This window comes from Ceratotherium simum, chromosome 15, assembly GCF_057802395.1.
Source record: "Ceratotherium simum simum isolate JZ-2026a chromosome 15, ASM5780239v1, whole genome shotgun sequence".
Lineage (NCBI taxonomy): Eukaryota > Metazoa > Chordata > Mammalia > Perissodactyla > Rhinocerotidae > Ceratotherium > Ceratotherium simum.
Window position 1 is genome coordinate 10919700 of NC_141914.1, and position 22516 is coordinate 10942215.

Sequence of the window (22516 nt, forward strand, 5' to 3'; positions counted from 1 at the left end):
GCTTCCATGCATCTGTTTACAAATTGTCCTTTTCTGAGCATGAATCTTCACCATCTGAATTCTCTCTAAATTCTTCAGATCAGAATTAAAACTTGAACTGCCTGAAACTTTTTTCCCTATATATCTTTTGCTAGTCCTTCTCACATTTACTAGTACTTTGGCAAAGCATATCTTAAATAGCTTAAATAAGGAATTACTTGCAATTTTGAGTAAACAACAAACGATTGGCCACAGTCAGATTACCTTTTTGCTCCTGGCTTATTTCTTTTGGGTATCAGATCATAAAATTACAACAGTACAAGAGACCTCAAATATAATTTATATTAACTCTTTGCTTTTACAGAAAATGAAACCAGAGAGATTAAGCCAATTGTCCAAGGTCACAGAGGTGGTATTAGAATCGTAGAACCTGTGTCTCCTAACTCCCATTATGACACCCTTCCTACATTACGCCTTCTGCTGCCTTTGGCTAAATTGCATTCCTCGCCTCAATCCTATTTAATATTATTTCTCCTGGGGATTGACTAGTTTTTGTCGACTCAGCATTATTTTTTAAATAGAGAGGCATTTGCCTTTTCATTGAAGACTTTTCTCAAAACAAAAATACTCCTTATCCCTTGGCAAATACCCTCTGCCGCACAGTAGGACACAGCTACCAGGCTGTGGCACTGGGGGTGGGAGGGGATGTGAACAGGTCAGAGTAGAGGTGGATTGGCAGAGCGGGGGCTGGTGGGCGGTGGGAGGCTTACATCATTTCCCTGCAGCTGGGCTCTGGCGGGGCTGTAAGGCCTCACTTTCCCCTGTGTCATAGTTTACCAGATTGACCGAGATTCGTAAAAGAAAGAAAAGGTACGGCAGGACGGACGCTCACCCCGTTCATAAATCTGTGCTGTAAGATGAAACTGTCAATAAGTAACTAGAAGCAGCCAGGACCCTCTGTGCTTCGCTCTCCCCCAGCTCAGTTCCTTTCCGCTCCGCCCCATCCCTGCTCTCTGCTGCTCAGATCAGCTTCCTGCTTCTCATGAAAGCTGTTCTCCCATAAAGCTGGTCTGCTTTCACTGAAAGCATTATATTCATAAGTCTGAGTCAGGTTTTGTGGAAGTATTGTTGGTTTGGTGATCTTTGGGGACAGAGGGGGAGGGAAGAATTAAAAAAAAAAAGAAAGGGCGGGCTGAAAGAGCAAAATCATCATGAATTTTGTTGTCACATCGTGCCGGTGTTATAACCAGCTCTGTAGACTGCCGCACTGAAAACATTTCTGTGAGAGGTATGTGCTTGGAAAATGGAAAGGTGACTGTTGACTGGGGAGCAGACTGTCTGCCCAGCAGCTGCTCCGATGGCTGTAAGGTCGTAATTCTTTCTAGTGTTTTGATACAGAAAGGGCAATCGTTACTTGAAACGTGTTAACCAGCTGTTGGTAAACCGTTAAATGTGTGCTTCGTCTCCACATCAGGGCTCCTGAAATGCTTGTTCAGGCTGAATACGTCTAGTCAAATCCACGGTGTTATTCCACTCTTTCCGTGGTGGTGGTCTGTAAACAAGATGATGATCTGTAATACCGCTCTCATTATTTATGAACCACATGACAAAGATTAATGAGAGAGACTTCGAGTAGCCTAGAAGCAGCTTCAGATTCATGAGGAGGTTTTGCATTGACAGATAGCAGAAGTACAAGGAAATGGTTGATGATTTACCGTAACCTAAAGTGAAAGTTTTAAAGTTTAGAGTGTAATATCTAAGTGGAAAAATCTGGAGGGGCCACTACAATTTAGAAGCATGACCCCACCCACTACAGTGGATGTCTGACCTCTGTTGAGGCCAGAAGGCTTTTGAACACACATGGATGTATCTTTTCAAAGGAGATTAGGAAATATGTGGAAACATTTCTATTCTGTGGTCAAAAGAATAGGATTAAGAATAAGAATGTAACCCACACTGAAGGAAATGTGGAGGACTGTAGATTGCTTACGATATATCCAGGCTATTCTCTTGTAAAACCTTTTAGAAAATATTTAAAGTGGGAAAATATAACAGATATTTTATCATGTACATTGGATAAGCTGCTAGTGGCAGAGACCTTCCAAACTACAAAGTAGTTTCTGCTTTATTTTAAGAATTATTTTATCATGGAAGAAACTTGAGAACTCTGGAATGTTAGCGTGTTTTACATTTATTGTACAAAACTTTGGAATTAAGTTTATCAACATATAAACATTCCAGTACTATTGTCCCTTTCCCACAAACATAGTAGTGCTTACATCATTGAAAGCTGTTATTCATAAACAGAATAGACTAGCTATGATAGCTCCACCTAAATTATTCCCTTTAAGAGACTATGCCATTTAAACTTCGTTTCCTCTCAGATATATGCAGAGAGAGCTAATCTTCATGATCATAGAGGATGACATTAGCAAGTTAAAAGTATAGAAGATTCTAGAACAGAAGAGATCTGGGAAGTAAACCTAATGCAGGCTTCTGAGAAGGAATGCCCTGGATACCACGCACAGACAGGCGGCCACCCGCTTTGTATTTACCTTGGTCACTGTCAAGTGTAGCTGCACGTTAGAGACCCCTGGCGAGCTCTTAATACCCGCCATTGCCCAAGCGCTCCCCCAGAGATGCTGATTTAATTGGTCAGGGGTGGGGCCCAGGCGCTGATAGATTTAAAGCTATTCCCAAATGTTTCTAATGTGGAGCCAGAGTTGACAACAGTTGTGTTACCTGAACATCCCCAGTGCTGAAGCAGCCCATTCTGTTTTGGGTCTGTCTGTATGGACACCAGATCTGCTTTGCTGTGTGTCCTCTTAGGTCTGAACTCTGTCACTAGCAGCTCATCAGATATTTAATATCTCTCTCCGAAGACTCAGGTTTTCTGGGCTAGATAGTCCCAGTTCCTTCAGTGTTCAGGACTTGTTTTCTAAGTCCTTTCACATTCTGGTCACTCCCTGTCATGCATGGAGTTGCTCTTGTTTGTCAGTATCACTCTTAATTAGGGTGCTTTTGGGACTGGGCCCATCCTGCTAGATGTGTGGTGCCCAGCACGAGATGCACAGAGTGCAGTAAAGCTGTAACTCCCTTGTTCTGGACACTGCACTTCTGTTACTGGTGACTAAGATTATGTGAGCTCTTGGCAGTCGCGTCACACTGTTGACTCATGTGGAGCTCGGAGTCAGCTCGAGCTCTTAGGTCTTTTTCACATGAACTGTACTCAAGCCAGGCCTCGCCTACTCCACGCGTGTAGGTTTTTTTTCACTGTAGTGCCAGGATTTACGTTTATACTTGTGAAACAAGAAGAAAACCCAATGAGTCAGTTATTCCACACAGGAAGACTGATGTATCCAGACTGAATGCTAGAAATTTATTATATGCATATAGCGGCAACTTGAAATCTAGTGCTCTAGACCGTTCATTCGAATCCATAGTTAAATCTGTTAATTCAGTCCATCTTTCCAGGGTTCCTTCTGATTCATCACTCAACGTTTGCTGTTCAAAGTTACGAACCCAGTTGCCCGTGCAGCCTGTCTTCATGTTTGTATTTAATACTTGGTCAACTAGCTTTCTAAAATCAAAATACATTATACTCATGGCATTCTCCTGAACTGTTTGTGTAATTAATATCTTTACTTTAAAAGGAAATGTGTTGAATTTGTCATGGCGTTTTTGTTTAATGACAGGAATAGAAGAAAATATTTTGCAGATGAGCCGGTGACTTATCTAAGGGCATGCAGTTCGCTACTGTCAGAGCTGGAACCCAGACCCAGCTCTGCTGGGGCCCACTCCAGTGCTCTCTGGGTCAGACCACAAGGGCTGATGCCATTTGTCATTTAGGATAAGACTTCAAAGAAAACTGAAAGGAGATCAAGCCTCCATGGGTGCTTCACTGTCTCTTTTGGGATATTTAATATTTTATTTATTTTTTTTGCTGAGGAAGATTCACCCTGAGCTAATATCCATTGCCAATCTTCCACTTTTTGTATGTGAGCCACCACCACAGCATGGCCATGAGTGGTGTAGGTCCATGCCTGGGAACCGAACCTGGGCCACCAAAGCATGCTGAACTTAACCATTAGGCCACTGGGGCTGGCCCCAGGATATTTAATATTTAATCCCTTAACATATAGCCCAGTCAACTCTTTATTTGTTATTCATTGAGTGTTCTGCACAAAACAATAAAAAAAAGAGTGAAATGACTAGCCAGCATTCCTAAATTAACTACAGAGAAATAGTAATCTGAGGAGTTTGGGCATCCTAGCTCCTCTTGGAAAGTTATTACCCCCCTTCCCCCACACACACACTTGATGGTAGAGTAATGTCACTTTGCTCGTAATGAATCACAGCGTGGGAAGCTTTTATATGTTAAGGGAGAGGCATAAATGGCTGGTCCCCTAATTTTGCAGATGGAGAAACTGAGGCACAGGCAGGAAAGGCTCGCTGCCGCCCTAGAGCTTGGCATGTACTTAGTGTATGGCATGCTTACTGCATAAGCATACTTAGTCAATACCGGATACTGCACAGCTTTCTTCAGTAGTGTTTTCTTCTCCTCATGGGAATTAGATTTTACCTTTCTTTTTCCCCAGCCTTGCCCTTGGGCACTCATTTCCCTAAAAGTGTTGAAATGGAACAGATTTTTCAAGAATTCCTATTACTTTAGAAAAGCTCCCGTGATATGGTAAAAACTCAGATAACCAGGTTTGTTTTTCCTGTTTTTGACTTATAGGAAAATAAGCTCCTTTCCTCCCCTTTAAAAAATTGATTTGTAAACAATTTAGTTAAAGAAAAAAGGAGATCCGAAGAAGGAATAGCCTCAGGCCACTCTGTGTACATCTAGCCCAATGTCCAAATCTTCATTAGGGTCCAGTGAAAACTGATGCTCACAACAGGGCTGACCCTAATGTATAGCGTAAGACCTGCGGTCACCAGTGATTTAATTAGGCTTCCTATACCGTTCACTTACTAAAGCAAGAAAGTGTGCCATAATACATTTTAGAAAGGTTTTCAATAGCAGTGGTTGAAACAAAAAGGCCTTGTAAGTAAATTTAGTCAATCAGACGCGGTTACTCCTCCAGCCTTTCGGTTGATACAGGTTTGAGTGTATGTCCGCCTTCACAGCTTGGAGACACCTGGTTTTATTAACCTGAGGCTGGCAAAATATCAACAGTAAAACCCTGTGAAGCTGCCTTTTTTGAGCATCTCTTGCTTCTTTTGCTCCGGCAATCCCAAGCATCTGTTTTTCTAAGCATATTTTACATTACTTCAGTTAATAGTGGTTGTATTTTTACATGGCTGTTTCTCTTAGCTCATATCCTGAAATCCATTCTTGTCACCCCTTCATTATTTTTATGCTTCGGAATGATGCCTTTAACCAGATGTTTTTAACAGGAAGTGAAGATTAAATGTACACAGAACCATGAGCCGTGTATCCATGAACCATACAGAAGCATACAGTTTTCAACTGTAATATGACAAATAGTTGAAGGTATGATTACTAGTAGATTTAGTTAATTTTCGAGTAGTACTCAGTACACAGTACACATATTTAATCTGAAATCAAAGATGGGATATTGGAAAAAACCATGAGATCGGGGAGATACAGATTCGTTGCAAATACTTCTTGTAGAATTTTAAAATGTAAAGATCTAAAACCCTAACGTGTCTAAATTACTATTCAGAGAGTACTTATAGACATTCTAAAGCTTCAAACAAACTGCTTTTTACACAGCACATCCCAACAGTCATTTTCCTGTGTGTTTTTTTCTTTGTTATTTTTTTTTATTATTATTAAGACCTTGGGTGGAGCTCATCAAACTTTAGAAAGAATGCGGGATAACTAAACTTCAGGGTCAATTTTTGGTATTTATTTACAAAGCATGTGTTATTTTTTACACAGTGAACTTAACCTCTAAAAACGTTTGTGTATATATGAAGTTCCCCTTAAAGCCTACAAAATGGCAAAGAATTGCAAGAAAATAGTGTATTGGTTGCTAAGGTATTCATAATAAATAACAGTCTGTTTTAGTCCATTCAGGCTGCTGTAACCAAATACCACAGACTGGGTGACTTATAAACAACAAACATTTCTTTCTCATAGTTCTGGAGGCTGGACATCTGAGATCAGGGTGCCAGCATGGCCAGCTGAGGGACCTCTTCGGGGTCCCAGACTTCTTGCATCCTCATTTGTTGGAAGGGTCAAGGGAGCCCTCTTTTATAAAAGCGCTAATGCCATTTATGAGGGCTCCACCCTCATGACCTAAGACCTCCCAGAGGTCCTTCTAGTACCATCACACTGGGCTTTAGGATTTCAACGTATGGGTTTTGGGGAGGCACAGACATTCAGACCATAGCATTTTGCCCCGTCCCCCAAAATTCATGTCCTTCTTGCGTGCAAAATACATTCATTCCATCCCAGTAGCCCCAAAAGTCTTAACTAGTTCCAGCATCAACTCAAAAGTCTCAAGTCCAAAGTCTTATCTAAATATCATCTACATCAGATATGGGTGAGACTCAAGGTGTGGTTCATCCTGAGGCAAATTCCTCTCTGGCTGTGAACCTGTGAAGTCAAACATGTTATGTGCTTCCAAAATATAATGATGGGACAGGCATGGAGTTAAACCCTCTGGATCCAAAAGGGAGAAATAGGAAAGAAAGGGATGATAGATCCCAAGCAAGTCGAAACCCACTAGGGCAAACAACATCAAGTCTTAAGGCTCCAGAATAATCCTCTTTAACTGGATGCTTTGCCCACCAGGCCCACTGGGGCGGGCATCCCACCTTCCGGACACACTCAGGACGTCCCTGCCCCCATGGCTTTGCAGCAGCTTTCCCAGGCTGGAATGGTTCACCGGTGGCTCTAGTGGTTTGGGGTTGTGGGGCAGCTGCAGCTTCACCCCCACAGCTCTGCTGGGCATTGTGCTAGTGGGGGTCTCTGTGGTGGCCTCACCCTCCCGTGCCCTGAGCTTGTGTCCTGCCCCTGTAGCTCCAGGCAACTCCATTGTTTGTAAATCTAGGTGGAGGGAGCCCCTCCCCAATGGCTCTGCTGGAGAGGGATCTGGCTCCCCTGGTTTTGAGTGGGGGGTCCTCTGGCCTGTTGAAACCCAGGTGATGCCCTAGCCCCTTCTGAACTGAGGAGGAAGCCCTGATGATATCTGAATCGCTTTGGGGTCCTTCTTCCCTTGTCTTGAAGAATATCGCACATTTGCAGCAGAATAGCTCTATGGTCCCATCCTGTGAATCCTAAGTCTGACAGCTGACCTTCATTCACTCCTGTCTCCTCTTTAGTTCCAGTTGGCTGTTTTCCTGCTGGGTAGCTGATTACATCTGCCATCACACCAGTGCTAATCTCCTTATCTAAAGGTCTCTTGGCCACACCCTTAGTGTTCTCTTCCAAACATGCTTTCTCATTTTTTTGTAATATGGATAAGCTGAGTATGTTCCAAATTTTTAATTTCTGCTTCCTTTCTGATTAAAAATTCTGTCTTTAAGTCAGTTTTTTCTTCTCGCAGTCTACTATAAGCATTTGAGAGAAGCCAAGCCACACCTTCAACACTTGGCTTAGACAAAGGTTCAGCCAGATATCCAATTTCGTTGCTCACAGGTTCTGTCTTCCACAAAATGCTAGGACGTGAACATAGTCCAGCCACGTTCTTTGCTACTTTATAACCAGGATGGATTTGCTCCAGTTTCCAATAACATGTTCCTCGTTTCCGTCTGAGACCTCATCAGAATGGCCTTTACTGTCCATATTTCCATGAACATTCTGTTCACGACCACTTAGATATTCTCTAGGAAGATCGAGGCTCTTTCTGTAGCTCTCCTGTTCTCCTTCTGAGCCCTCAACAGAATTGCTTTTAACGGTCTGGTCACGGTTACGTAGGCTTTTTCTAAACTCTCTTCAAACTTCAGAACTCTCCCAGCCTCTACCTGTTAACCCAGTTCCAAAGCTGCGTCAGGTATTTGTTACAGCAGCACCATACTTGCAGTACCAGTCTTCTGGTTTAGGCTGCTAAGACAAAAGATCACAGACTAGGTAGCTTATAGGCAACAAGTGTTTATTTCTCACTGTTCTGGAGGTTGGAAATCAGATCACAGTCGTAGTTTGACTATGAATGGCAAAGCCTCTTACTAGGAGAATTTAATTTTATTATACTTCACATTTAGAAAGCTTCAAAGAAAATGGATGTCAGGTGTCTTATCAAGTAGGCCAAAATTAACCTAAATAAAGCACCAAACCAAATATATGTGACTTATATATTGAAATATATTGGTTTATACCTTAGATATTATCTTTGCATGAATCTAAGATTTGATTATTTTTGTTAAAATACTTTAATTAGATGTATTTGAAGTTGTATAGGTTTATGTGTTTAACAAGGGACCTATCTTAGTCTGAGGGCTTCAGGGAAATCCATCTTGGAGGAAGTAATGGATAAGATAAGATCTGATGAATAGATATTAGGTACATTGGACTGGGAATGGTAGGGGGAAGTGCAAAGGCCCTGAGGTGAGAAAGACCAGGATGCCTAGGAGAAACTAGAAGCATCTATTATGGTTGGAGTTTAGAAAAGAGCAAAAAGGATGGTAGATGCAGGCGGACACCAGAATATGTGAGATTTTGTGTGCTTTGATGAGACGATGGCAAGTGCCATGGGTACCACTGAAAAGTTTTCAGCTAGGGAGTGAGGTGTTTGGATTTGCATTCTGTAAGGGTTAGTCCGGTTGCTACAAGAGGGCTGCTTTTGAGGGAGGCACAAATGGGGATGCAGAAATCATTCAAGAGACGTTACAGTGGTAGCTTAGACTAGGTGGTGGCAGTGGAAGTGGGAAAAAGGGGACTGATTGACCATGTATTTAGGAACTTGAATTAACGGTGTTTTAAGGTTGACTAGATATGTGAGAGTGAGACAGAGGAAACCACACATTAGCATGAGCATCTGGGTGCGTTGGACAATATAGTGACACTGCGGAAACAGGGAAAGCCCCAAAGGAAGCAGGTCTGGGGGCTGCAGGGAAAAGACGATGTGTTTAAATGTACTCATGTCTAGCTTGAAGTGCCTGTAAGATACCTGGATCGAGATATTCATTTATCAGTGAAATATATCTGGACTTCAGAAGAGAGGAATTGGCTTCAAATACACATTTGGCGATCATGGGCATATGGTGATTGACGCCTCCAGAATGAATGCTATCCAAGAAGGAAGAGTGTAGAGCGAGAGTAAAAGCTGACTAAGGCCCTGCAGGGGAGACAGTCTCCACCCAAGGCACGAGGACAGGGAGGAGAAGCACACACTATTCACCTGTTTTTTGTTTGTTGTTGGTTTTTAGTAGTATTGCTTTGTAATTTTTTTAACTAAACTTTTTATTTTGCGATCATTGTGAATTCACATGCAGTTATCAGAAATAATGCAGAGATCGCATGTACCCTGTATCCATATTCCCCTGGTGATCACTTCTTCCAAAACTATGGTAAAATATCACAACGAGAGTATTGACGTATATACAGTCAATGTGCAAGACATTTCCATCACCTCAGAGAGCCCTCATGTTGCTCTTTTTGTAGCCACATCCACTTCCTTCTTGCCCCCACCCCCTTCATAACTGTTTGCAACCACTAATCTCATCCATTTCTACAATTTTGTCATTTCAAGAAGGTTATAAAGTCATATAACATGTAGTCTTTTGAGATTGGCTTTTTTTCATGCGGCATAATCCTCCAGGGATTCGTGTAAGTTATTGTGTGTATCAGTAGTTCTTTTTTTATTGCTGAATAGTATTCTATGATGTGGAGATGTCACAGTTTGTTTAACCATTCACCTGTTGAAAGGCATCTGGGTTGTTTCCAGTTTGGGGGCTATTATGAATAAAGCTGCTGTGAACATTCGTGAACATGTTTTTGTGTGAATTAGTTTTCCTTTCTCCTGGATAAATGCCCGGGAATGCATTGATCACATGATAGTGGCATGTTCAGTTTTTTAACAAAAATTACAAATGTTTTTCCAGAGTGATTATATTATTTTATATTCCCACCAGCAATATATGAATGATCCAGTTTCTCTGTATCCTCACCAGCATTTGGTGGTGTCACTTTTTTTTTTTTTTAAGCTGTTTCAGAAGAGGTATAGTGATATCTCATTGTGGTTTGAATTTGCATTTCTGTGGTGACTAATAATATTGAATATCTTTTCACATGTTCATTTGTCATCTATAAAAATCTTCTTCGGTAGAATGTCTGTTCACCTATTTTGCCAATTTTCTAATTGAATTGTTTGTTTTTTTTTACTGTTTCATTTTGAGAGTTCTTTGTATATTCTAGATACTAGGCCTTATCTTTTCATCTTCTTCAGAGGGCTTTTGGCAGAGAAAAGTTTTAAATTTTGATTGAGTCCAGTTTATCAATATTTCCTTTTATGGATTGTGCTTTTGGTGTCAAGTCCAAGTCTAAGAACTCTTTACCTAACCTTAGATTCTGAAGGTTTTCTCATCTTTTTCTTTCTAAAAGTTTTGTAGTTTTGTGTTTTACATTTAAGTCCATGATTCGTTGTGAGTTAATTTTTGTATAAGATGCAAGTCTTAGGTTGAGGTCATTTTTTTGCCTAGGGATGTTGCTCTCGCATAATTACTTTGAAAAGGCTATCCTTCTTCCTTTGAGTTGCTTTGGTGCCTTGGCCAAAAATAAAATAGTCATATTTATATGGGGTTATTTCTGGGTTCTCTATTTGTTTCATTGATCTACGTGTCTTCTCCTCCACCAATACCATATGTTCTTGATTCCTGGAGCTACATAGTGAGTCCTGAATTGGGCAGACTGATTCCTCATACTTCATTCTTCTTTTTAAAATTGTTTTAGCTATTCTAATTCCTTTGCCTTTCCATGTAAAATCTAGAATAATGTTGTCTATATCTCCTGTATCTACAGAAATCTTACTGGGATCTTTTTAGGAATTGTGTTAAATCTGCATATCAATTTGGGGAGAATTGACATCTTTATTATATTTAGTCTGCCAGTTCTTGAACACAGTATGTCTCTTCATTTATTTAGATCTTCTTCCATTTTTTTAATCAGCGTTTTGTAGTTTTCAGCATACATGTATTGGCCATGTTTTGTTAGATTTACAATTATTCCATTTTTTTAACTATTGTAAATGGGATTGTATTTTTAATTTTAGTGTTTACATGTCCATTTCTAGTATATAAAAATATGTTAAGTTTGATGTTCACGTATTCATTGCTCATATAAAAATGCCGTTGGTTTTTGCATACTTAACCTGTATCTTTTGACCTTATAAACTCAGTTATTCATTTTAGAAGTTGTTTTGTAGATTCCTTGGAATTTTCTACATAGACAAGCATGTCATCTAGGTATAAGGATAGTATTATTTCTTCCTTTCAGATGTACATGCATTTTATTACCTTTTCTTGATTTACTGCGCTGGCTAGAACTTCCAGCACTGTATAATAAGAGTAACGAGAGTGGACATCCTTGCCTTGTTCCTATTCTTAGGAAAAAAGCATTCATTGCTTCCTTTTATAGTATTAGCTGTAAGTTATTTTTAGATGTTCTTTATCAAATTGAAGAAATTCTCCCTCAATTTCTCTTACTGAAAGTTTTTATCATGAATGGATGTTGAATTTTGTTAAATTCTTTTTCTGAATCAATTGATATAAACGTATGATTTTTCTTCTTTTATCTGTTAATATGGTAGATTGATTTAATTGATTTTTGAATATTGAACCATCTTTGCATTCCTGAAATAAATCCCTGGTTATATTGTTTAATTCTTTTTATACATTGCTGAATTCTATTTGCTAATATTTTGTAAGGGATTTTTGTATCTGTACTAATGAAGAATATTGGCATGTAGCTTTCCTTTTTGGTGCTTGTCTTTGTCTGGTTTTGTATCAGGGTAATACCAAAATCATTTTTTTGTTTTCAATTTTATTGATTTTTGTGCTTTATTATTTCCTTAATTTCTGCTTATTTGGGTTTATTTTGGTCTTTTTCCAGGTTCTTGAGGTGGGAGTTTAAACTATTGATTTGTAAGATTTCTTTTTTCAAAAGAAAGCATTTAGTGCTACAAATTCCCCTCTCAGCACTGCTTTTGCTGTGTCCTACAAATTTTGATAGGCTGTGTTTTCATTTTCATTCAGTTCTCTTGAGATTTTTGATCCTGGATTATTTGTAAGTATATAGTTTAATTTTCAAGTGTAAAGTAATTTTCTTATCTTTCTGTTAATGATTTCTAATTTGATTTCATTGTGATCAGAGAACATACTCTATAAGATTTTAATTCTTTTGAATTTGTTGATGAACTTGTTTTCTAGTGTAGCATATAGTCTTTCTTGGTATGTATTCCTTGAGCACTTGAAAAAGAATGTGTATTCTGTTGTTGGGTCAAGTGTTCTGTTAATGTTGATTAGATCCTGTTGTTTGTTGATGTTGTTACGTTCTTGTATAGCCTTTCTGATTTTGTCTGTAATCATTTGATCAATTGCTAAGAGAGGGTTGCTGACATCTCTAATTGTGGATTTATCTATGTCTTGTTTCAGTTTTATAAGTTTTTACTTTACATATTTTGCAGATCTCTTATTAGTACATACACATTTAGGATTGATATATCTTCTTGATGGTATGGCCCTTTTATCATGATGTTATGCCCCTCACTGTGTGTGGTAATTTTCTTTGCTCTGAAGTCAACTTTTTCTGATTAATATGGCACTCTTGCTTTATTTTGATTAATGTTTGCATGATACACCATTTCCATTCTTTTGCTTTGAACCTACCTATGTCATCATATTTGAAGACAGTTTCTGGTAGACAGCATATAGGGATCTCATGTTTTTTAATCCACTGCCAATCTGTTTTTTTAATTAGTGCATTTACCTCCCTTTTCTTTATGTGCCTTTACTTCCTCCATTTATAATATAAAAGTGTTAAATACTTTATCTACATACATTTAGAACTGCATCAAACACCGTTATAATTTGTTTCAACCATCAAACATAATTCAGAAAACTTAAGAAGGAAAGCATATTGTATTTACCTATATTTTTGTTTATCTTGTTCTTTTTTTCTTCCTGATATTCCAAGGTTCCTTCTTTTATTTTTTCCTTTTTGATTGTTAAACTTCTTTAGCTACTCTTTTTGGTTAGGTCTGCTGGTGAAAATTCTCTAATTTTTCCTTCATCTGACAGTGTCTTCATTTCCTTTTCCTTCGCCGGGTATAGGATTCTAGGTTGACAGTTCTTTTCTTTCAGCACTTGAAAAATGTGCCACTGCCTTCTGATCTCCATGGTTTTTGATGAGAGATTTGCTGTGATTTGAATTGTTTTTCCCCTATGTAGGTAAGGTCTCTTTTCTCTCTTACTGCATTCAAGATTTGGGATGGAGGTGGGCAGGAGATGATTAATTTTCAAAAGTTTGACTGTGCTGTGTCTTGGCATATGTCTCTTGCCAAATTTGGGAAGTTTTCAGCCATTATTTGTTTGAGTACTTTTTCAGCCCTGCTGTCTTTTCTCTTTTCTCCCTGGATTGCAGTGGCATTGATTGTAGATCTTTTGTTATTGTTCCATAGATCCCTGAGCCTCTGTTTAGTTTTTTTCAGAAATTTTCTTTCTTTTGTTCAGTTTGGGTAATTTCTGTTGTTTTCTCTTCTACTTCACTGATTCTTTCCTCTATCCCCTCCATTCAGCTGTTGAACTCAGCTTCATTAAGTTTTTTATTTTGGTTATTATGTTTTTCAGTTCCAAAATTTCCATTTGGTTCTTTTTTATATCTTGTATTTCTTTGCTGAGACATTTTATGTTTTTGTTTGTTTCAGGCATGTTTGCAGCTGCTCATTGAAGCATTTTTGTGGTGGCTGCTTTAAAATCTGTTTCAGATAATTCCAACATCTCTCATCTTTAATTTATCATCTATTTGGTCTTTTTTCATTCAAGTTGAAGTATTCCTGCTTTTGGTATGAGAAGTACTTTCGATTGAAACTTGTATATTCTGGGCATTGTATTATGAAACTTTAGATCTTATTTAAACTTCCTTTTTTTAGCTGGCTTCCTCTAACATTGCTGTAGCAGGGGTAAGGGATGGCATCATCTTATTACTGCCAGATTGGAAGAGAAATTTAGATTTCCCCACTTGGCCTCTATTGACACCCAAGGGCTCCTTGGTACTTCTGGGCGGAGGTGGGAGTTCCCACTCCCCCCTAGGCCTCTGTGGATACCAGTCTAGCTGGAAAGGATAAGAGTGTCTCATTACTGCTTTACACATGGCCTCCACTGATACCAAGGGTTGGGGTTGGGGTTGGGGTTGGGGTTGAGGTTGGCGTTGGCCTCATTACTGCTAGGCAGTGGTTAAAGTCCTTATATTCCACTAGGTCTCCTCTGATGCCACCCAAGTGGGGGCTGTGGCTCGTCTTTATAGCCTGCTGAGAGTGGAGGTCTAGGTTCTGCACTTGGCCTTTGCTGGCTTTGGCAGGTGTGGGGCCGTAGTTTTTTTCTGTCACATTTTGCTTGTGTGGAGCAATTGTTGTCTAAATGTTTTCTGTCTTGCTAGGCTGTCCCTTTCCTGTCCTTGATTAGAGAGAGCTGGCTTTCGTTGGGACTTCTTTGTCTGTGCCCTATTGGCATTTCTGGGTTGCTGGCTTCTTCAGTTCCAAGTCTAAGGTATGTGGGGCAAAAAGAAGATCTAGGGAACTCACCACTGTGTTGTTCCTTGGGTCCTGAAGTCCTTAGCTAGTCTGTTTTTTCCTACCTTTCAGAGTCTTTTTATGATTGCTTTATATATAATGTCCCGTGTTTTTAGGTGTGCTTAGTGAGAGCATTAGGGACAAGGATGTCTGTCCCATCTTTCTGGAAGTGGAGTTTCCTCATCTGTTCTTGAATGTGGCAGAGAAAGTAAAAACACTACATAGATGGTATTATGGAGGACATAGCTTGGAATTTCCGGGTGGAATAGACAGACAGGTTCTTCTCTCAGGTAATTGAGGTGTTGTTCAGCTTGGAGACCTGAGTTGCTGCCTGGTGACTGACAGTGACACCAGTGTTCTTTGATTTTCTTTCCATGTGCTATTTTGGTCTTGGTTTTGTATATACAGTAGAGCAGGAAGTACACTGGGTAGGATTACACCATTATAAGTCATTTTCAGCTCCAGTGCGGTTTAGTTGATTCCACTGGCCTTTAGTGCAGTGGCCCAGATGCCCCTTAAGTTGGTAAACTGATACAACTCATCTCTTATAAATGCTGTTCTTCATAAATACTCCAGCGTTTTTTTTTTTTTTTTATGTTTTCCTATTTAAACTTGGGCTTTTAAAAATTTTTACTTTTTAGATTAACTGGCAATAAAATTGGCTTTTTGTGTGGATAGTTCTAGGAATTTTATAATTTTATTTATTTATTTTTTCCCCCAAAGCCCCAGTAGATAGTTGTGTGTCATAGCTGCACGTCCTTCTAATTGCTGTGTGTGGGACGTGGCCTCAGCATGGCCGGAGAAGTAGTGCATCGGTGCATGCCCGGGATCCGAACCCGGGCTGCCAGCAGCAGAGCGTGCTCATGTAACTGCTAAGCCATGGGGCCGGCCCGTAGTTCTATGAATTTTAAAACGTGGATAGGTTTTATGTGCAGTTCAGTGTTAAAATTTAGAAAGTTCCATCACCCTGGCCAAGTTCTTTCATGCTATTTGTAGTCACACCCTCCTTCTAAGCCCTGGCAACCACTGTTCTTTTCTTCATTACTATAGTTTTGTCTTTTGGAACATGTAGTATAAATGGAATCATATGGTATGTAACCTTTTGAGACTGGCTTTTTAAACTTTCTATAATGCCGGAGAGTCATTCAAGTTGTTGCTTATATCACTAGCCCAGTCTTTTCTTCTGCTGAGTGGTATTCCATTTTTTATATATTATGCTATTTAAATATATATTACAGTTGTTTATCTATTTACCCATTGAGTTGTTTCCAGTTTATGGCAATTATAGATAAAGCCACTCTAAACATTTGTGTATGCATTTTTGTGTGAGCATGTTTTGATTTCTCTTGGGTTAATACCTAGGAGTGGGATTGCATGGTTATATTGTGAGTGCATGTTTATATCAGAAATGTTCAAACTGTTTTTCAGAGCGGCTGTACCACTTCTAAATCCTTTGTGTCTTCCCATCCTTTTCAAGAGTGTTTGCCTTTGCTTGTTAGAATATTTTTATAAAGCTTCTTTAAAATCTTTGTCAGATAATTCTAACATTTCTGAGTTTGGTATCTGTTGATTGTCTTTTTCTATGCAAGTTGAGATTTTTCCTGTTTCTTTTTATGCTCATTAATTTTGGATTTTATCCTGGACATTTTGATTATTATGAATTCTGGGTCTTTTTTAAATCCTGTGGGAAGTATTGATTTTTTTAGTTTTAGTGTGCAGTTCATTTAGTTAAGTTTGGGATTCAAGTTCCAGCCAGCCCCCTGTGGAATTGTGGCTCCTATGTCAGTTCAGTTTTCAAGGCTTTTTCGATGTTAATTGGATTTGTCCCCCTTATTTGCCACCCAGTGGCCAATCTGGGAATTGAGCGGTGCTCTATCCAGTAGTTCAGTTCGCAGAGTCTTGGTATGCTGTTGAGGAGCAGATCCATGCATGTGTAGCTTGGGGTGAGACCAGGGGTTCACAAGAACTCCTCTGTGCCACCTCCACTGTCATCTTGGTTCTCTGGTTGGGAAGCTAGGGCTTTAGTTACAGTGCTGTACTGTGTAGTTTGCTTGATTGTGCCCAGGTTTGGGGATCAGTAGTGGGAAGATAGAGAATAAAAGCAACAGGGGTTTGCCCCACCCTCTTGGGACCAATATTCCTCCAATCAGGGATGACTGTTCCCCTTGCTCAGAGTTTTTGCTCCTACGGGGCTCTTGTTTTTGTGCCTGCTTCCGCTATCACAGAAATGCTTGAGGCCCAGCACGTGAAAGAATGGAGAAAACAGTACTTCAAAGTTTGTTATTCCTCCCGTTTCCCTGTTAAATAGCTGTGACATACACTCTGTCCAGGTTTCATAGCTACATTTCATGGGACAGACAAGGTGGAGTATATTTACTCCCTCTTACCCAGATTGGAACCCGTTGGGCTCGCTTTAGAGTTGAAATAGTTAATGGGAGAGCAGAGATAGACACAAGTTTTGCGGAGTCTGAAGGTCATACAATTTGGAGACCCCTCTCTTCAAGAAAAGGAATCCAAGTTACGAGTGTGAAATTAGGCACAGTGTCTTGGATGGGGCTGTGAAAGTGAAGGACCCTGAAGCTTAAGCTTCATTGGCTTTAATAGAAACCTGCCTATGGGGAAAAGGTAAAACATGGATAAATATTGGTTATGGGTCCGGCATTGTACAGGGTGTCTTTTATTCATGTTTTCATTTAATATTCATAAAAATAAAAATGCAACCTATTTTATCCCTATTTTACAGATGAGAAAAACAGATTTAGAATGGTTAAATCATGTAGATGTCAGGGGCTTTGTAACTCATATATTCTAATTCCAAAGCACATGGTCTTTCTACTACTAGTAGTGCTTTATGAAGTAGATAGATTAGAGATTAGGAGAGCCAGTGCCATGGTTAAGACCATGGGCTCAGAAGCCAGACTGCCGGGCATCAGTCGTGGTTCTGCTTTGATTATGTGTGTCCTCAAGAAAGTTCCTTAACCTTTCCTTACCTTTATATGTCTATAAAAGGGGTATAATAGATCCTACCTCATAGGGTTGTTGAGAGGATTAAATGGTTAATATAAAGCATAGTAGAATAGCTTCTGGCATATAATAAGTGCTTTTTATCCACCATACACAACTGTGTATTTAGATAAATCAAATTTTATTTGCTGTATTAGCAGACTTACTTCTTGAGCTACAAAGGTTACAAGAAAAGGGGATTTTTCACTTACACATAAGTCATCACAGATTTGGAATACAAGCTGAGATGTAATCATTGGTAAAATAAGCTACATATTATATAATCAATAATACTTTTATTTTGTGAAGAATTAAATTTTTTTTTTTAAGTTTAGGGATATTAATCTATTTACCAAGCAAAGCTAGAAGAAACATTCTATATGGGTGATTGGAAAATCTGGACTCTTACAGGTTAAATGTTTTGAGGAAATGGTCAAATCATAACACAGAACTAGAACAGTTCAACTAAAAGAGAAATATTCTTCTTCCTAGAGATAAAGTCTTAAACACTCGCAGACTCTTCTATAAATGGAGACTGTAGTAGTATCAATCTGTATTAGTTATCTACTGAAGTGTAACAAATTGACGTGAAACTTAAACAGTAAACATTCATTATCTCACAGTTTCTGTGGGTCAGGGATTTGAGAGTGCCTTGGTGGGGTGACTCTGGCTGCAGTCAAGATGTTGGCGTGGGCTGCATTCATGGGAAGCCCTGACTGGAGGCTCACTTCAGGGTCGTTCACTCACATGCCTGGCAAGATTGTGCCTGGTGGGCAGGAGGGCTCATGGGGTTCCTCGCCATGTGGACCTTTCCATAGGACTACTTGAGCGTCCTCATGATGTTGTAGCTGGCACCCCCCAGAGAAGCAGTCCAAGAGAGATCAAGGCAGAAGTTACAGTGTCTTTTATGACCTAGCCTCAGAATTCTCTGTCATTTCTGCAGTAGCCTCTTGGTTACACAGGTCATCCCTGTTCGGTGTGGAAGGAGACTACCACGAGGTGGAAATCACTGGGGCCCATCTTGGGGACTTACCTTATAGGATTACTCTAACAATTGAATGAGATTATTCTAGTGAAAGTTTCTGGCAGCTAGTAGGTGCTTCATGCAATTCCCTTTGATTAGTGTGTTTTTAGTTGATGGTCCTGATCATTAGAAATCAGTTTCTAGTTGTTTCCCAAATGCAGAGGAAGGTTTCTGTGTCTTTGTGGAAAAGAGGTGAACATTGATGGTGAAAGTCTTGAGATTGTTCTTGTCATCGTTGATTTGTTTAGAAGCTAGGTTGGTTTTTATTTCGATATCAAGTGATAGTAGCAGTTAGAGTTTGAGGCAAGAATATTGTTAAATACTATAAGCAACAATTCTAACGCACAATAAACTCATTTAATTTTCTTACCACCTAGCACATGATCATGAGGAAGAAGAATGTATTTTAGGTCTGATACATACATTTTGTGTGTGACTGGATATCATTTAACCTCTTCTACTTTCACTAAGGTTAAACACATTCAAAATATTTTTTCTTTTCTGTTGATGTAAATATCCTTATTTTGAAGAGGACATTTATTAGATTATTTAGAAAATTATACATAATAAGAATGTGTAATAGTTACTTCTCTTTGTTGTGAAAAAGCATGAGGAGAGCTCTCTTATTTAATGTTTTTCTTTAAATAGTAATATATAAATATTTTGCCACTGGAGGGCTCTGTATTTTAAAAAATTATATTAAAGATATAAACGCTCACTGTGACAATTTTAAACAGTACAGAAAGGTATAAAGGGTTCCATATTTCTTTTTTTTTTTTTTTGTGAGGAAGATCAGCCCTGAGCTAACATCTGTGCTAATCCTCCTCTTTTTTTTTTTTTGCTGAGGAGGACCGGCTCTGAGCTAACATCTATTGCCAATCCTCCTACTTTTTTTTTTCCCCAAAGCCCCAGTAGATAGTTGTATGTCGTAGTTGCACATCCTTCTAGTTGCTGTATGTGGGACGCCGCCTCAGCATGGCCGGAGAAGCGGTGTGTCGGTGTGTCCCCGGGATCCGAACCCGGGCCGCCAGTAGCGGAGCGCGCGCACTTAACCGCTAAGCCACGGGGCCGGCCCGGATTCCATATTTCTTAATAAAGATATTGAATTAAAATTTGCTGATTATAAGGGAAAATTGTGTGCGTGTGCAAATAAAGTATATTTAACAGGTGTTAGCTTCCTCCTTTTTCTTATATTAGAATGAAAATAAAATATATTACCAAATTCCTTCATAAATAAAGTATCTTCCCACTGAGATGTGAAAATATAAAACTAGTCACTTGAAGCCCTTCAGCAAACAAAGAGGTTGGGAGGGATTAAATAACTTTTTTGCTCTTCTCTCTCCTTCATGTACTGTTTTTATATGAGGAAACTTCTTGTTTTAGGGTTCCTTGAGGTCACTTCCATTTAGTTTAACAAGCTCTGCGGTTATATTAGTGAACGCTATGACGTAGTTAGTAAAATTCACGGAACCGCAGGAGACATTATCAAATTGAACCAGAAACAAAAGTAGATGTGGGGGCCGGCCCCGTGGCTTAGCGGTTAAGTGCGTGCGCTCCGCTGCCGGCGGCCCGGGTTCCAATCCCGGGCGCACACCGACGCACCGCTTGTCCGGCCATGCTGGGGCCACGTCCCGCATACAGCAACTAGAAAGGATGTACGACTATGACATACAACTATCTACTGGGGATTTGGGGAGGAAAAGGGAAAAAAAAAGGAGGAGGATTGGCAATAGATGTTAGCTCAGGGCTGGTCTTCCTCAGCAAAAAGAGGAGGATTGGCATGGATGTTAGCTCAGGGCTGATCTTCCTCACCAAAAAAAAAAAAAAAAAAAAAAAGTAGATGTGGCATTGAGTAGTTGGCATTCACTGATTTTTAGGGTCTTTTTATACTTAATATTAGCATTTCTTGGTCCAGATGTATAGTTTACATTGTTTTGCACTGAAATCTGAGCTTCAGAGTTTGTTTCCAGTATTAAAGTAAAATAGGAACTTAAAAAATTGAGAAATTAGAAACTTTTATAACAGGTACCGGTACCTATTCATAAGATCAGAAGCATCTTTCTGTCTCTAAGTACTCTAGATAGAAAACTACCATGTTCCTCAAAAACAGCATTTTTACTTCCTTGATCTTTCCTACTTGAAAGAAGTGTTTTGATTTCTTCATAATTGTGAAGTGTTTATTTTTTAACTGTTTGATCTGAGCTTAGGGAAGCCTGCAATTTCTAGGGTAGTTAAGCAGTTTTTGTCTGATGAGACGTGGGTCTTGTTGTACCGAGCTCGCAGAACTGAGGAGCTGAGGCCGGGTGTTTTGGGTGATCTGAGGGGTTAAGTTCCCTGGTTATTCAGCAGCTCTGCCCCTTAGCACCCCTTCTTCACAGAGGAAGCTGGAATGCAAATTAATTGCTAATGAGGAGGAAAGAAACCCAAAGGAAACAAAGCAAAAACCAAACAAACAACTGATATATCTGTTCATTTGAAAACTATCCAGCGTCTAGGAATGTACAAATTCCTACTTATTTCTACATAAAAGGACCAACTATTAATATAAGGACAAAGATAGCAAAAACTCTTGAAAGATAGTGCTAGTCCCTAAATTGGTACTAATCATGCGCATGACGTCGAGCAGCATTATGGAATGATTTTTGTTTTGAAAGCCACTGTCAGATACATTCGGGAATCTCCCAGAGGGTCTGTCCCTCTCCCAGTACCACCACCTGTCCAGGCCACCACTCATTCACACTGCTCATTAGTGTGTTAAAGACAGGAACCAGTGTCATTAACTTTGGGGCATGGGATACATTTTTTTCTTTCTACAATCAAATAGTGATCATGGCATATAGATCACTATGTAGCCTACTGGGCATATAGAGAAATTCTGCCCTTCTCCTCTTGTAGCCACAGAAAGCATCCTTACTAATAGTCAGCTGTGTCGAAAAATTGTTTTTAGCCGAAAGATATGGGAGGGGACATGGGAAAGAGCATGACTGACATACACCGCAGCATCTCCTCCCTGCTGCCTCGTGAATTTGAAGACAACTCTGCATTGCTTGTGTTGAGAAACTTTCTTCCATTACCTTATTTACATAGATCCCTTCATATGTATAGTGTAAACTGGTGAGATGCCTCTCAGGGTAGAGGTGCAGTCTTGCTATGAAGAGAATAAGCCTAATGTGTCTAATTCGTTGTTACCTGTGACCATTTTAACCCTGTGCTTTCACCATCGGAGCTCCTCGGCCACAAGCACTCTCAGTTTTTAACCCTTACTTTCTATTACTTCAGTCCTTGTATAAATATCCATAGTGGTTCTCGAGCCCGGCTGCACCTTAGAATCACCTGGGAAGCTTTTAGTACCGTGGACGCCTGCGACCAACCCTGCAGATTATTCTCATTTACGTGGTTTCGGGTGAGAAGTACCTGGGCATCTGCATTTTTTAAAGTGTCTCGTGTGATTGCGTTTTGTAGTCTGGGTTGAGAGTGATTGATTCAGAAGGAAGTGGCATGGTGGAAACTTTTGAGGCCTCTACAAGTTCTTTTTTTTTTGTGAGGAAGATCAGCTAACATCCGATGCCAGTCCTCCTCTTTTTTTGTTGAGGAAGACCGGCCCTGAGCTAACATCCGTGCCCATCTTCCTCCACTTTATATGGGACGCTGCCACAGCATGGCCTGACAAGCGGTGCGTGGGTGCGTGCCCGGGATCCGAACCCGAGCACCCCGGGCCGCCGCAGCGGAGCGCGTGCACTTAACCACTTGTGCCACCTGAGGCCCTTATGTGTTCTGATTGAACAAATGTCTCAGAGCAAATACAGCTACTCTC

The 22516-nt window shown here is 39.8% G+C and overlaps 1 protein-coding gene across 13 annotated transcripts in view; it reads left to right on the forward strand.

The window, feature by feature from the left end:
* The window catches only part of BBX (BBX high mobility group box domain containing), a 260883-nt gene that overhangs the window by 68768 nt on the left and 169599 nt on the right, over positions 1 to 22516 (forward strand). Inside the window, exon 1 of one of the 13 annotated variants that reach the window (XM_087439548.1) lies at positions 1178 to 1267. The exons of the other annotated variants lie outside the window; for them this stretch is intronic. The gene's annotated coding sequence lies outside the window, so the exon portion shown is untranslated. Of the gene's footprint in view, positions 1 to 1177; positions 1268 to 22516 lie in introns of those variants that run through there. 13 annotated transcript variants of the gene reach the window in all.